The 17144-nt window shown below is 34.7% G+C and overlaps 1 long non-coding RNA gene across 1 annotated transcript; it reads right to left on the reverse strand.

Annotated features, from left to right (window-relative positions):
* Positions 1 to 3896: 3896 nt before the first annotated feature.
* On the reverse strand, positions 3897 to 16591 carry LOC116738092. Its single transcript, XR_004343692.1, has 3 exons — positions 16582 to 16591; positions 5889 to 5893; positions 3897 to 3973 (listed from the first exon to the last, which is right to left on the reverse strand). It is a non-coding gene; the product is annotated as an uncharacterized LOC116738092 (long non-coding RNA).
* Between the last annotated feature and the right edge of the window lie 553 nt (positions 16592 to 17144).

The following is a 17144-nucleotide window of genomic DNA, read 5'->3' on the forward strand; positions in this document are numbered from 1 at the left end:
AAACAGTATGGCAGTTCTTCAAAAAAATTAAGATAAAACTACCATATGATCTGGCAGTGCCATTTCTGGGTGTATGTACATAAGAATTATGAGCAAGGTTGTAAAAGATGATTTGCACACCCATGTTCATAGCGGCAGTATTCATAATAGGCAAAAGGTGGAAGCAACCCAAATCCATCAACAAATGAATGAATAAATAGAATTGTTATATACTTATTTATTTTTTTTTTCAACGTTTATTTATTTTTGGGACAGAGAGAGGCAGAGCATGAACGGGGGAGGGGCAGAGAGAGAGAGAGACACAGAATCGGAAACAGGCTCCAGGCTCTGAGCCATCAGCCCAGAGCCCGACGCGGGGCTCGAACTCACGGACCACGAGATCGCGACCTGGCTGAAGTCGGACGCTTAACCGACTGCCACCCAGGCGCCCCTAGAATTGTTATATACTTATAATGAAATATTATTTAGCCTTAAAAAGGAAGGAAATCTGGTCACATGCTACAGCATGGATGAATCTTGAGGACATTATGCTGAGTGAAATAAACCAGTCACAAAATGACAAATATGATATGATTCCACTTTTATGAAGTATCTTCAGTGGTCAAATTCATGGAAACAGAAAGTTGAATGGTGGTTGGCAGGAGCTGGGGGGAAGGATGAATGGAGAGTTGTTGTTTAATGGGTATAGAGTTTCAGCTGTGCAAGATGAAAAAGTTCTGAAGATTGGTTGCACAACAATCTGAATATGCTTAACAGTTTTCAATTATATTATACACTTAAAAATTGTTAAGGTGATGAATTTTATATGTGTTTACCACGATTTAAAAAGAAGAGTTAGTAGACTGAGGTACATTAGTGAAATCCTGGTTAAATTGCAGCCATAGTTTGGCTTATAGATATAATTCAGCAAAAATCAACTAAAAGTATTTGGTGAAAATCAACTAGTCCTATTGAATTTATAATGAGTATTATGTATGTTATCATCATTTGTAATCCATGTTACATATTCTTTATATGAGTAACATGCAGAATAAAATTACATATAAATATATACACGTATTTTCCTAACCAAAGAACATTTACTAGCACAACACTGTTAGGACCAAGCTCTCAGGTGGAATTGGGGTCCACTCTGGTAGAAGGACACTAGCCTGGCTTCAGGTGCCTGAATTCTATTCATTATTCCTCCAGTTACTAGATAGACAATGCTGGGCGACTTGCTTAGGCTCTAGAGTCTCAGTTTCCTTATCTGTTAAATGAGAAGTGGATTGGGCAATCTGGTTTTCTGCTGCAAAATTCTATGACCATATCATATTGTAAGGTCCATGAAGTTACAGGTTTTTTTTTAATCTTTGCATTTCCAAAAACATTTAGCATTGTTCTTTGCACACTCAACCAATGTCTGCAAAATTAAGTTGTACAAAATTTTTCTCAAAGTGTTGGTGAATTCTCAAGGATAGATGACAATAGCTAATATTTCTTATATTACTATGCACCAGTTGCTTTATCCCATTTAGTCCTTTTAACTATATGCTGTAGATAGTTATTAACACTACTTATAAAAACAGAGTAAATGAGAGTCCTAAGATCTTACAGCTAGCAAATGGCAAACTGGGATTAGAACTCAGGTCTGTCTCATTTCACAAAAATCCTCTTAAGCACTGTGCAATACTGCTTCTTATCAAGATTTAAGGTTTTCTTCCTAAATGTGAGACCTGAAACCATAAAACTCCTAGGAGAAACCATAGGTAGTAATTTCTTTGACATAAATTGTAGAAACATTTTTCTATATATGTTTCCTCAAGCAAGGAAAACAAAAGCAAAATTAAACTATTGGGACTACACCAAAATTAAAAGCTTTTTTACGGTGAACGAAACCATCAACAAAACAACAAGGTAATGTACTGAATGGGAGAAGATATTTTCAAATAATATATTTGATATGGGGTTAATACCAAAAATATATAAAGAACTTATACAATGGCACACCAAATATAATAATAATAATAATAATAATAATATATCTGATTAAAAATGGGCAGAGAACCCAGATAGATATTTTTCCAAAGAAGACATACAAATAACCAACAGACATATGGAAAGATGCTCAACATCACTAATCATCAGGGAAATGCAAATCAAAACCACAGTGAGATTGCCTAAAATCAAAAAGGCAGGAAATAACAAGCTTTGGCAAGAATGTGGAGAAAAAGGAACCCTCAGGCACTGTTGGTGGGAATGCAAATTGGTGCAACCATTATGGAAAACTGTATGGAGGTTCTTCAAAAAGAATTACAAGTAGAATTATGATATGATGCATTATTCTGATACTGGGTATTTACCCAAACAAAATGAAAACACTAATTTCAAAACATATATGTGCCCCTATGTTTATTGCAGCATGGAAGGAATCCAAATGTCCACTGATAGGTGAATGGATAACGAAAGCATGGCGTGTGTGTGTGTGTGTGTGTGTGTAAAAATAATCAAATGGAATATTACACAGCCATAAAAAAGAATAAGATCTTGCCCTTTGCAACAACATGCATGGACCTAGAGAGTATAATGCTAAGTGAAATAAGTCAGAGAAAGGCAAATACTAATATGATTTTACTCATATATAGAATTTAAGAAACAAAACAAACTAAGCAAACTAAAGAGACACACGCAAAAAGCAGACTCTTAACTATAGAGAAAGAACAAACTGGTGGTTACCAGAGGGGAGGTGGGTAGGGGGATGTGGGAAATAGGTGAAGGACTAACAGTACACTTATGATGAGCACTGAATAATGTATGGAATTGTTGAATTATTATATTGGACACCCAAAACTAATATAACACTGTATGTTAATTATACTTCAATAAAAAACGAAAAAACTGCTCAGAGAAAAAAGAATTAAGGTGTTCCCCACAATTCTAATCATGAAGAAGCCCTCTGAAATGCTATAAAGTAAAATGACTAGCAATTCTTTACATCTATTCATTGTGACCCTAGAGGTGATATATATCATCTGTGTCTGTAACTTTAGTGATTTGGTCAGGATCATCTGTTTCTCTAAAATGCAGATTTCTGGGCTCCACTCTAGACGTATTCAATCAGAATCTCTGGAGTGAGGTCAGGAAGCCATTTTTTTTATGTGTTTTTTTTTTTTAATTTATTTTTGAGAGAGAGAGAGTGACACTGTGAGCCGGGGAGGGACAGCGAGAGAGAGGGAGACACAGAATCTGAAGCAGCCTCCAGGCTCTGAGCTGTCCACACAGAGTCCGACGCGGGGCTGGAACCCAAGAACTGTGAGATCATGACCTGAGCCAAAGTCGGACACTTAACCAACTGAGCCACCCAGGAACCCATGTTTTTATCTGGATCATTATGATTTGGGCATCTGTACCACATTTGGGATAGTACTGATCTAGAGCTGAGACTTTCAAACATTTTTAACCACAACTCACTTAATACATTTTATATCATGACCCAGCACTTATGTATGTGTCCACAAAAATGTGAGAATTCTGACTCTTATTGTTTACTTTTATTTGTATTGCATGTTCAAAAGCCATTCTGTGCAAGACTATTTAGCAAAATGCCATCATGAGGTTCATAGTTGGTAATTTCATGAGGAATAACCAAAAGCTGCTGTATTTCATAAATCATGCAAGAACAGATTTTGAGTATGATTAAGAACTAGAAGTAAACCTACATTCCAAGAAGGCAAAATATTGCTTGACATTTTTTAAATGATTCCTTCCCACCCCCAGATTTATTGAGGTATAATTGACAAATAAAATTGTATGTATTTAAAATGTACAACATGATGATTTGACATATGTATACGTTGTGAAATAATTACCATGATCAGATTAATAAACACATCTTTCAATCACAGTTACCCTTTTTTTGTGGCAACAACACTTGAGATCTACTCTTTGCAAATTTCAAGTATACAATACAGTATTATTAAGAATAGTCACCATGCTATCTATTGGAGCCCCAGAACTTATTCATCTTATAACAAAAGACTTGTACCCTGTGACCAGGATCTCCCCATTTTCCCAACCTCCATCCCCTGGCAACCACCATTCTACTGTGTTTATATGAGTTTGCCTTTTTAAAAAAATTTCACATATTAAGTGATATCATGCAGTATTGGTCTTTCTCTGACTTATTTTAGTTAGCATAATATAAAGTTTTTTAGGTTCCTTTATGTTGTTGCAAATGATAGGATTTCCTTCTTTCTCATGTCTGAACAGTATTAATCCAGCCATCCATCAGTGGACTTTTAGTTTTTTCCCATATCTTGGGTATTGTGTATGATGCTGCAATGAACGTGCCAGTGAAGATATCTCATTGAGATATTTATTTTGTTTGCTTTGGATATATATTTAGAAATGGCATTGCTAGATTATATGGTAGTTCTATTTTTAATTTTTGGAGGAACCTCCATATAGTTTTCCATAATGGTTGTACCAATTTACTTTCCCACCAACAGTGTACAAGTGTTCCTTTTTCTCCATGTCCTTGCCAACCTTTGTTATTTCTTGTCCTTTTGATAAAAGCCATCCTAACAGGTATGAGATGATGTTTCATTGTGCTTTTGATTTACATTTCTCTGATGATTAGTGATGCTGAGCACCTTTTTATATGCTTATTGGACATTAATATGTCTTTTTTGCAAAAATGTGTATTCAGGTCCATAGCCCATTTTTTAATCAAACTTTTTGCTATTGAGTTGTAGGAGTTCCTTATGTGTGTGTTTGGATATTAACCCCTATCAGATATATGCTTTGCAGACTTTTTTTTTCCATTAGATAGGTTGTCTTTACATTTTTTTTATTGTTTCCCTTGCTGTGCAGAAGCCTTTAGTTGATGTAGTCCTAGTTGTTTGTTTTTGTTTTTACTTCATGAACTTTGTTTCTTAACTGCTGTTGCTAGGACTTTCAGTAATATGTTGAATAGAAGTGGTGAGCGTGGGTGATATTATCTTGTTTTCACCATTGAGTGTGATGTTAGTTGTGAGTTTTATTAAGTTAGTTCCTTCTATGCCTAATTCATTGAGAGTTTTCATTGTAAACGTATTGTATTTTATCAAATGCTTTTTCTTCATTTATTGAGATGTTCATATGAATATTCTTCATTCTGTTAATGTGTTATATCACATGTATTGACTTGCATATGTTGAACCATCCTTGCATCCCAAGGATAAATCCACTTGATCATGGTGTATGATCCTTTTAAGGTGCTGTTAAATTCTATTGGCTAGTATTTTGTTGAAGATTCATGAGGAATATTGGCCTGTAATTTTCTTTCCTTATAGTGTCTGTGTCTGGCTTTGGTATCAAACTAACACTGGCCTTGTAAAATGAATTTAGAAATATTCTCTCCTATCCATTTTTCTTTTTTGGAAAAGTTTGAGAAGTATTGGTGTTAATTTTTGAAATGTTCGGTAGAGTTCACCAGTGAAGTCATTAAGCCCTGGGTTTTTCTTTGTTAGGAGATTCCTGATTACCAATTTAATCTCCTTACTTGTTATTGATCTGTTCAGATTTTTTGTCTTTTCATGATTTGGTCCTGGTAGGTTGTATGTTTCTAGGAATTTAACTTTTTCTTCTAGGGTATCTAATTTGTTGTTGTGTTATTACATCTTATGATCTTTTCTATTTCTGTAGTATTGATTTTAATGTCTCCTCTTTCATTTAGAATGTTATGTATTTGAGTCTTTTTTTTTTTAGTCTAGCTAAAGGTCTGTCAATTTTTTAAAAATTTCTTTAATGTTTTATTTTATTTTTGAGAGAGAGACAGGAAGACATAGAACCTGAAGCAGCTTCAGGCTCTGAGCTGTCAGCACAAAGCCCAGTGCAGGACTCGAACCCATGAATGGTGAGATCATGACCTGTGCTGAAGTCTGACACTTGACCGACTGAGCCACCCAGGTGCCCCAAGGTCTGTCAATTTTGTGTTTTCAAAAACAACTCTTAGCTTCACTTACCTTTTTAATTGTTTTTCTGGTCTGTATTTCATTTATTTCTGCTTTGATCTTTGTTATTTTTTACTTTTGTTAACTTTAGGCTTAGTTTATTCTTTTTGTATTTCCTTGAAGTTTAAAGTTAGATTGTTCATTTGAGATCACATTTTTCTTATTGTTGGTATTTATCACTATCAATTACCCTCAGAACTGTTTTTACTGCATCCCATAAATTTTGGTGTGTTGTATTTCGGTTTTCATTTGTTTCAACATATATGTGCCTTCCCTTTTGATTTCTCCTTTGATCCATTGGTTGTTCAGAACTATGTTGTTCAATTCTACATGTTCATAATTTTTTTCAGGTTTTCTCCCATTACTGATATCAAATGTCCTATCATTGTTGTTTGCAGAGATACTTGATATTATTTCAAATTTCTTAAATTTGTTAAGACTTAGTTTTGAGACCTAAGATATATCCTGAAGAATATTCTGTGTGTACCTGAAAAGAATGTGTATTCAGGTGCTGTTGGATGGTATGTTCTATATATGTCTGTTAGGTCCGTGCAGTCTAAAGCATAGTACAAGTCCAATATTTCTGTATTGATTTTCTATCTGGATGGTCTATGCATTATTGAAAGTGGTGTACTAGTCTTCTACCATTATTGTATTATTATCTATTTCTCCCTTCAGATGTGTTAGTATTTTGCTTAATATATTTATGTGTTCAGATGTTGGGTGTATATATATATATATATATATTTACAATTATCATATCTTCTTGCTGAATTGACCCCTTTATTATTATATAATAACCTTCTATGTCTCTGGTTACAATTTTTTACTTAAAATCTGTTTTGTCTGGTATAAGTGTTGCTATTCCTGTTCTCTGTTGGATTCCATATGCATGGAATACCTTTTTCCATCCCTTCACTTTCAGCCTACCTGTGTCCTTAAAGCTGAAGTCTCTTGTAGGCAGCATATAGTTGGGGCTTCTTTTTCTTTTATCCATTCATCCACTCTATGTCTTGTAATTAGAGAATTTAATCCACTTACATTTAAAGTAATTATTTATAGGTAAAGACTAATGCCATCTTATTAATTTTTTTCCAGCTGTTTTGTAGTTCTTCCTCTCTTACTGCTTTCCTTTGTGAATTAATGATTTTTCTTAGTGGTATATTTTGATTCCCTTCTCTTTATCCTTTGGGTGTCTACTAGTGATGTTTTCTTTGTGTTTACCATGAAATTTACATAAATTACCTTGTAGTTATGAGTCTCTTTTAAGGTGATAACAGTTTAACTTTTTGTACAAAAACTGTCCTGTTACTCCTTGCCCACATTTAATACTTTTGATATCATAATTTACATCTGTTTATACAGTGAGTCCATTAAAAATGATTGTAACTCTAGTTATTTTTAATACTTTTGTTTTTTAATCTTCATATTATATAAGTGATTCACACAACACATTACAGTATTAGAGTATTCTGAATTTGACTATATACTTACCTTTATCAGTGTGTCTTATATTTTAATATATTTTCATGTTACTATTTATCAGTCTTTTATTTCAGCTTAAAAAACTTTTAGCATCTTGTAAGGTAGGTCTAACAGTAGTGAACTTTCTCAGCTTTTGCTTATCTGGGAAAGTCTATCTTTCCATTTATAAAGGACAGTTTTGCTGTGAGTAAAGTATTCTTGGCTGGCATTTGTTTTCTTTCAGTACTTTGAACTTATTGACCCACTCTGGCCTGCAGAGTTTCTGCTAATAAATCCACTCACAGCCTTATGGGGGTTCTTTTGTATGTAATATTTTTTTTTCTTGCTGCTTTAAAAATTCTCTTTAATTTTAGAGTTTTATTATAATATATCTGGGAGAAGATCTTTTTGGATTGAACCTGTTCAGAACTTAGGCTTTTCATGAACTTGGGTGTCCAAATCTCTTCCCAGATTTGGGAAGTTCTCAGCCATTACGTCTTCAAATAAGGTTTTTGTCCCTTTCTGCCTTTCTTCTCCTTCTGGGACTCCTGCAATGCAGAAATTGCTTTGGTTTCTGTTTTGTTTTGGTTCATTTTTTAAAATGATATTCCATAATTCAGTCTATTCATTTTTTAAATTTGTTCTCCTACCAGATAACTTCAAGTGTGCTATCGTTGAGTCCATAGATATTCTTCTGTTTGATCAATTCTGCTATTAAAGCCCACCATTGCAATTTTTGTTTGTTTCATTCATTGTATTCTTCAGCTCTAGAATTTCTGCTTGGGTTCTTTTTTTATGATTTCTCTCTCTCTGTTAAACCTTTTACTTTGATCATGTACTGTTTTTCTGATTCCACTGGATTGTCTTTTTGTATTTTCTTTTAGTTTGCCAAACTTCCTTAAAACAATTATTTCGAATTCTTTATTGGGTAAAATGCAGATCTTCATTTCTTTGGGTTCAGTTACTGGAAAGTTACTGTGTTCCTTTGATGGTGTCATGCTTCATTGATTTTTCATGTTCCTTGACTTCTTGAGTTGCTGCCTTCACATTTGAAGAAGGAGTCATGTCCTCCAGTGTTACTGACTGGCTTCAGAAGAGAAACACTTTCTGTCACTCTTGCTAGAGATTCTGAGATTTTCTTAGACATTTTCTAGGATTATGCCTACTCCATACTTTTTTTCCTTCTTAAGTTCTTAAGATTGTATGCCTTCTCTTGGTCCTGCAAAGCTAGGTTGGTTGTTGAAAATCTCTATCTGCTTTCCTTCGGGTGGTGCCAAATTGTCAAGTTGTACTTTCTCCCAATCCTACAGTGTCAGGCTTGTTTTCTGCATGTGCTCACCTGCAAAGCTTGCCATCTGCACATCTGCAGTGGCTTGCACTTGCCCCCTTTGAAGCATGTACAGGCAGCTGGCCATAGAGTAGGATGTGTGGGGGTGAGACTTGCACAATGTTAGGGGTAAAGTGAAGGTGTTCCTCTTACCTTCTTCAGTACATCCAAACTTGGCTTTTTTTTTTTTTTTGGCTTCAACAGCATGCTAGAACTTCTCTGCTGGATTTCTGGACCTCTGCAATGGTAATCTTATCTGTGGGTGATGGTCAAAATTAGTGTTCTTGAGAGGAAGATGGAAGAAAACTCAATTGTGTCATCCTGTTTTAACTCCCCTGATGTTTTCTACTTGAATCTATTCCATTCTATCTTTTTAAAAGATACTGAGAAAAATTTCATGTCTTATGAATTGGTCACAAACTACAGTTTATAATGTATTGATTTAGAAGGTTTACACTTACACTGCATGTCTTCTTTTTTCCTAATTTAAGAGTTTCCATGTCATATAAAAAATCAGCTGTCATACTTGCATCCCTAGTTACCTTGACTATTTCAGACAAGACCGGATTCCCACTTTCTCTTCCTTTACCCCAAAGTAAAGGGATAAACCTTTTTGAAAGTTCCATTTAACTAGTGATTTTCATCTGTCTCACCACATCAACAGTTATTAGTCATGGCAGCTACAAGTCTGCATCCCATTGGTGAAACCCTTCATCTTTAACTCTTGCTTCGGATCCCGTTTGTCTGTATATGTCCCACCTGGCACAGCACAGGGTTCATTCACTGTTGGCCTAGGATTTGATCCACAATTCCAGGGTTTGCTACCACTCCTGTTATAAATATGAATAACTTGCCAAGTGTAAGCTTGTAACTTTCTTTATTCCTGAGAATTATCTACCAAGGAGAATTACCAAATGATTTCTTTTAGGAGTTAGCTAAGAAGATAGGTCTGTTTTCCTGATATTGTTGAAAAAAATATCAGACACCTTCACTTTACCAAGTCGCTTACATTTCATTCAGGAATTAAGATATGGAAGCTTTTTATTTTTATGAAGTGAGTTTGTAAACCAAAAATAGGAAATATAGTTTCGTTATTGGGAGCTGCATTTTGAAAGGATCAGGCACAAAATATTAATCTATTTTATGTTAGCAAGAGAAATCTATCTTTATTTCTTCATCTTCCTCTTTTATCTCCTTTATTCTTTTTAAAATTTATTTGTCACCCATTTAACACATATACATTGAGAGCTTAGCATGTACCAGGCAATGGGGTGCAAAGGCAATAGGAAAGTGTCCTAATTTATTCTTAGGGGGGCTGCAATCTGATGGTGGGAGAAAGTCTCCAGTTAATCAGAAGTGATAATATTATAATAAAAGAGACATCCAAAGCAGAGTGGAGCAGTCAGGTAAGACTTTTCTGAGAAGGTAATATTTGAACTAAGTCTCAAAGGGTGAATAAAATTATCAAGAAGTGAAAGAAAGGGAAGTAGGGAATTTGTCTCAGTTTGGGTTTCACTGAAAACAGAGCCTGTGATAAGGACTCAGGTGCAGGTACTTAATTTGCAGCATGATCCGGAAGCTAGAGTGAAAGAATGTGAGGCAGAGAAAGAAGAGAAAGTCAATAAAGGTTGTTTTTGAGCTTATTACAACTGTGGACAGCTAGACTTTAGTCCACTGAGGACCTTTGGAGAAACATGTAAAATGTGCCACAGAATTGTCTTCCAAGGACAAAGGGTAGTGTCTCCATCAACTCCTATCCTCATTGGAATATGATGCATGCACAGGTGCAGTGGAAGGAGCATGTGGCATTTTCTGCCTTGTTTTCTAACGGGTGAGGACCCTCATTTTTTTGCAGCCAGTAACAAATGGGGTAGAGTTGAGGCATTCTAAATATCCTGTACCATTTTCCAAATGTTCTTCATTCATGTGAGAGTTGAGATCTGCCTGAATTTTCCTTAATCTACCTACAACATGCCTTACAATTTGGATAGATTCTTTACACAGTCTCATGTAGATAATACAACCAATTTCAGTTTCTAGTGTTGTGGGTGTTCATTTATTTTTAAGTTCTATGATGCAGTGAAAGGTTAAAATGATCTTAATGAGGACTGCTCTCTCGATGGCATTTTGAACTCTTGTGAGATATGGTATAGTAGTTTACCCTATAATATATACTTGAGTGTGAGAGGTCCTATATCATCTTCAATAGGAACATCTGTAGAAATCAGCTTTTGTTTGGTGAAAACATGTTTAGGACTTCTTCTTAGATCCTGTTATTTCTAGTTTTTATGAGTGCAAGAAAGTAATCAGAATAATTATATTAACTTATTCATGATTGGTAAGCAATAGAGACCAAACTCAGTCTCATAATTGCAGTGTTAAAAAGAACACTATGTTGCTTCCATATCTTGGCTATTGTGAGTAATGCTGCAATGAATGTAGGAGTGTATGTGTCTTTTCAAATCAGTGTTTTCATTTTCTTTGCAGAAAATACCCAGAAGTGGAATTACTGGATACATGGTAGTTCCATTTTTAATTTTTGAGGAATTTCCCTCCTGTTTTCCATATTTGCTGCACCATTTTGCTTTCCCACCACCAAGTGTTCCCTTTTCTCCATATCCTTGACAACACCTGTTATTTCTTGTCTTTTTGATTATAGTGCTTCTGACAAATGTGACATGATACCTGGTGGTTTTGGTTTGCATTTCCCTGATGATTAGTGATGTTGAACATCTTTTCATATGCCTATTTGGCCACCTGTGTGTCCTCTTTGGAGGAATTTATTTTCAGATATTCTGCTCATTTTTAAATTGGGTTGTTAGGTTTTTTGATACTGAGTTGTGTGGGTTTTTAAAAGTATATTTTGGATATTAACCCATGATCAGTTTTATCATTTGTAAAATCTCTCATTCAGTAGATTGCCTTTTCATTTTGTTAGTGGTTTCCTTCACTGCTCATAAGCTTTTTGGTTTGATATAGTCCCATTTGTTTATTTTTGCTATTGTTGTCCTTGCCTGAGGAGACCTATCCAAAACATATTGCTCAGCCTGATGTCTGAGAGCTTACCGCCTATGTTTTCGACAGATGAATGGATAAAAAAGATGTGGTAAATGTATACAATGGAATATTACTCAGCTATAAAAAGAATTAAATCTTGCCATTTGTGATAACATATGCTGAGTGAAATAAGTCAGACAGAAAAAGACAAATATGGTATGACTTCACTTATATGTGGAATCTAAAACCAAAACAAAACAGAAACAGACTCATAAATACAGAGAACAATCTGGTGGTTGCCAGAGAGGATGACAGTGGGGGAGTGGGGAAAGTAGGTGAAGAGAATTAAAAGGTACAAACTTATAGTTATTAAAAAAATAAGACATGGGGATACAATGTACAGCATAGAGAAAACAGTTAGTAGTATGTAACAACTTTGTATGGTGACAGATGGTAGCTAGATTTATCTAGGTGATCGCTTCATAATACATATAAATGCTGAATCACTAGGTTGTATACCTGAAACTAATATAATACTGTATGTCAAGTATACTTCAATCAAAAAAGAACACTATGCACTAATATAAGAAAAATGTGGGTAGGAAAATAATTTTATAATTCAAAAACAAAAAATAAATTTTGGAATAAAATTTACCAATAAAATATTATTTTACATAACCAGATAGAATAAAATTACAGGATCAGATTAGAATAACTTTCTTTATAATAAAGTAATTGTAATAGAACCTAGTCTCTTGAATAAGTAAAATGAATTTTAGTATAAGAAAAATAAAATCATTGCTGGAATTATTATTCAAATATTAACTTGTTCTTAATTCTTTATATTTTCCAGATTTTATTTTCAAAATGGCTAAGTTATCGTATTTTCCCAAACATTACAATTTATCATTTTTTTATTTTTTCAAAGGTGGCATACTGAGATTGCTTTTTCAGCAGACTCAACTAGTTACTGAAAATGAAAAAGAGTTGAGGTGCAAATAGCTGCTTTAAAGTAGAGTTTTATGGGATTTAAGAGCTTTTTTTTTTAACAATACTAACAAGAAAAAATATTATTTCAAATAATAATTGAAATATATACAGAAATACCTCACCACTAGCATATATTTAAAAGTTTCTGTTTTTTCTTTTATGGGACGTTTTGAGTAAAACCTACCACCCCTCTCTTTTTGGTGGATATCATGGTCTCAAATAATTAAAATATATTTTCAGGGGCAAACACCCATGACTTCAGAAAAAGTTACTTAAAATGTTCACTGACCTTCTTATCAACAAAGCATCTTATAAATGTACATCATAACATTGTAAAAAATGGACATGCAAGTATTATGTCTATTTTAAAAGTGGAGCCACTGAATTAAAGATTATAGTTAGAATGAGAGACTAAATGATACTCAGGGATATTTGCAAGGTTTACTTCCTGAGATACGTGCCTACCAAATGATTATGATCATATGTTTAATATCTCTTTGAATCCAAGGATCCAATCATCTTTCATACCCAATCTTCAGGACTACTTCCTTCCAAGCTTTATAGTCAACCTACTGTTAACTGTTGATGTTTCTATGATCACTAACAGCATTTGTTCATCGTGTTGCACAATGTTTTCAACATGATGGGAATATTAGAACTTTAAACTTAGAAAGGACTTCTACAATTATCTACATGTATGGAATGTTTTTCCATTTCAAAACCAGTTAGGTATCTATGATGCTGATAAATGTTAGCAATCAGCTCTTTTAGGGGGAAAAAAACCCCTCAGATGTAAAGAGTTTGACAATTTCTTTTTTTTTTTAAATTTTTTTTTTCAACGTTTATTTATTTTTCGGACAGAGAGAGACAGAGCATGAACGGGGGAGGGGCAGAGAGAGAGGGAGACACAGAATCGGAAACAGGCTCCAGGCTCTGAGCCATCAGCCCAGAGCCTGACGCGGGGCTCGAACTCACGGAGCGCGAGATCGTGACCTGGCTGAAGTCGGACGCTTAACCGACTGCGCCACCCAGGCGCCCCGAGTTTGACAATTTCTATGGTGTAAATACTCCCACTATGGCCAATCTCAAGCTTCCAATATGATGACCTCACTGAATGTGGTGTTCTTTATATAAAATTTTCACCACGTAGATACAGTATACCTAAATAACTTCAAGAACATAGATAATAGTAAAATACTTATGAAGCGATAAGCTTTGAATATATACTGCCTTAGTGTTTTAATATAATTTACTTAGTTGTATATAGAATTTTAGTTTATATAATTGTTTATAGAATTTAATTTTTATTATTGGCTGTACTTAAAAACTGGCTTGAAAACTTCCTAAAAATTTAGCAAGCAGCTCTCATGAGCTGGTAAAGCCAGCTGGAGTACACCACTGAACTATAAAGGTGTTATGACTGCTGATTTACAGATGAGGAAACTGGGACTCAAAAGAAGGAAAGTAAATGAACATGCATTGACTACCTATTTGAGGTCTTGCATGGTGTTGGTCACTTAATAAATCATAGCTCATAAACAACTCAAGGAGCCAGGATATCTTACTCCAGTTTTATGGATATAAAAACAGATTTTTCTAAATGTCGCAATGCTATTAGGTGACAAACTCAGGATTAGAGCTCAGGTTCTCTGACTCAGGAGTCTTGATTTTATTTATACCAGTATCACGTGCTGTCTAGGTTTTCACATAAACTATGGAAGAACACCAAAGGCAGACACTGAGATACAGCCATGAGCTGTGTGGCTTTTAAAATACTATTTTTTGGCAGTGAATATGACTATAGATTTCAAAAATAACGATATATAAATAGTGGATAATTATGACTGCATTGATTTGATTTCAGAAATAAAGATACTTGTGGGGTGCCTGGGTGGCTCAGTGGGTTGAGTGGGCCAACTCTTGATTTCCCAAGGTTGTGGGCTCCATGGGTTGTGGGCTCCCTGTGTCAGGCTCCATGTTGAGTGTGGAGCCTGCTTAAGATTCTCTCTCTGTCTCTCTCTCTCTCTGTCTCTCTCTCTCTCATCTCTCTCTCTTTGCCCCTCTCCCCTGCTTGCATTTGCTCTGTCACTCTCTCTCTAAAATAAAATAAATAAAATAAAATAAAGACACTGGTTTTAAATTTTTAGTAACTAAAAAGCCCAGGTAAAAATAAGACTAAGGAAGGATAGAGAGAAATATATCATAGTACAGTGGTTATAATATTGCAAAGTATGATATAATAATAAGTAAAGTGTAACATTACAGACATTATAAATAATTCCTTTTTGTAAACTCAGTACTGTGAGGACTGGTGGCTCAATATAGAAATGAGACAGAAGACACAGATGTTCAACAAAACAATGTCTAAGGTGAATCCTTTATTCAGGAAATCTATCTTACTAACTTTCTTTTACTGTATGTTGCTTTTAATCGAAGATCAACAACAAAAAGAAATCAGCATACAACAAACTAACCTCCATCACCACTGATTGTTTGCAGTCACTTTGAAGATTAATACAATGTGATATTATCATGTAATGTTACTCAAAAAGGCTTAATGCAATTGCTGTAAGAAAATGAAAATTAAATAACAATAAAATATTCTAATTATGATCAAGGTACCTTGTAAGTGAAAATGGGTTTAGAAGTGAAAGATCCACCTTTTACGAAGTCTCACTGTAAGCACACCATGAATTCATTAATTTTTCTTATATATATATTTTGAAGCAATATAGGGTGAGAAATTTCTGTATAAATATTACCATATTCAAAAATAAGTGTTGTTATGTTTTATTTTTTAAAAAGTATCAGGTGCTGTGTATTTCACTTAGCATAAATAAAATCAAAAATCTGGAACCACTAAGCCACAAATCTCTTTGGGCAATAGGAACTATACTGCTTTCAGGAAAGAAAAGTACTTTAAATTCTGAATGTTAAAGGTCTTTTTGGTAATGTAAATTATTATGTGTCTTTTGTAATTCTTGTCTTCTAAGTTACTGAACATCCATCACAATTAATTTTCTTCTTTCAAAATTATATCACCAAAACTGACATTTGGAACCAATACTGAATTTAAACAGATTTCCTTGTTTTCTGTCTGCGCCCTTCATGGCAGCCACAGCAAGAATTGCTTTTGGGGTGATCCACAGAGCTGTTTCTGAGCGGGAAGTTCCCTGCCTTTCCCCAGGGCATCAGCAACTCTTTGGCACATTGCCATTAGCATGAACAATTTCAGAAGGGTTTTGTAAGACGGGGGCTTACCTCTCTGCCTGCTGACTCGAGGCCTGACAAATAGTGACAGGTGAGAGTGACAAATGGCCATTACTACCATCCGAGATATCTCCCATAAGGGCAGAGCCTGAACATGGCTCTGAATATGCCTCCGTTACACTCCCAACTTGGAGAAAACAGACCCAGTAAAATTAAAATCATTAAATTAATCACATTATTTACAAGTAAATAAATGAGGAAAAAAAGGCACTCATGCCCAGAAGAATATGAAAACATGAGAACATAGAGTTAGATTTTATCCTGATGTGTTTCTAGTATCTTTAGACATCGCATTTTGTTTCACTAATAATTTATGCAGTCATATCTGATATGCAAACAACTTAGATTCTTTCTCACGCAGTGCTCTGATTGTTCTATACTGTAGAATTCACTGTAAGGCAGACTCACTGTGTATCTTATCCGAAGACAGTTCTTATTGGAAGTACAAGAAAACCTAATCAAAACGCTTTAACATTTAGCCTTGTCCTCCACTGTAAATCTCTGGCAGTGCGTGGATTACATGTATATCATAGGGTTTAAAGTATTGCAGGACAGTGTTACCATTACTTCTCTTTTTGGTCCAAGATTCAGAAATCTAAGCCTGGGTAGCCAAGGTCTGAGTTTTTATATAGTGATTCAGCCAAAAAACACTAAAGAAGCTTCCTCCCACAATTCCTTGCTTTACTCCATTATCTGTCCACTGCATTATTCTTCACACTATTAAAATGTAATAGAGACCATGGGGAAATTTCTCTCTCTTTTTTAAAGCATGTCTCATATATTTGTCTGAGTGCATAGGCATTATAATGATAGGTGCTTTCAAAGAACCTAGAGATAAAAAGAAGCATCTAAATCAATGTCCAGAATACCAGAACCATTATTACTTGAGATGAGACAGAGAAGCAGGTCATACTTTTGAACATTTTTCTTAGGATTAAAAAAAATGGAAGAAAACTTTTATGTTTTAGCAAGTAAAAAGAGACAGCAGCAAATTGCTTTGGGAAGGAGACTGGTATATGAGAATGTGGCATGGGGGCCAAGAACAGGTCCTTGAACCAGACTACACAGAATCAAGCCTCCACTCCATCTCTTCTACTGTGTCTGTGTCACTGTGGGTGAGTTTC

The sequence above is a fragment of the Lynx canadensis genome, chromosome B2 (genome assembly GCF_007474595.2).
Source record: "Lynx canadensis isolate LIC74 chromosome B2, mLynCan4.pri.v2, whole genome shotgun sequence".
NCBI lineage: Eukaryota > Metazoa > Chordata > Mammalia > Carnivora > Felidae > Lynx > Lynx canadensis.